Consider the following 321-nt stretch of genomic DNA (forward strand, 5'->3'; position numbering starts at 1 on the left):
CCCAAAATTTACAACAATCAAACTTTATTCTTCTTCAATGTAGCATGAATTGAAACATCTTTTGATAATTTTGACAACCTTTTCTTCACATCTTCATTGAAGCATATTGTATGATTGATGTCTCTTGGTTCATATCATTCTCCACTTCTTCAAGAGGATTCGTCCTCGAATCTAATTGTGAAACTTTGCTGCAAAAAATAAGTTATGAAAATACAAAGAACCTCACAACACTCTCTCACGTGTATACGCTCATGGAATTTTAGGCCACTCTGTTTGCACTCATTTACACAAATGAAGCTCTCATTCTCACCTCTCAAAATT

Source organism: Cucurbita moschata, unplaced genomic scaffold (assembly GCF_002738365.1).
Source record: "Cucurbita moschata cultivar Rifu unplaced genomic scaffold, Cmos_1.0 Cmo_Scf00111, whole genome shotgun sequence".
Classification (NCBI taxonomy): domain Eukaryota; kingdom Viridiplantae; phylum Streptophyta; class Magnoliopsida; order Cucurbitales; family Cucurbitaceae; genus Cucurbita; species Cucurbita moschata.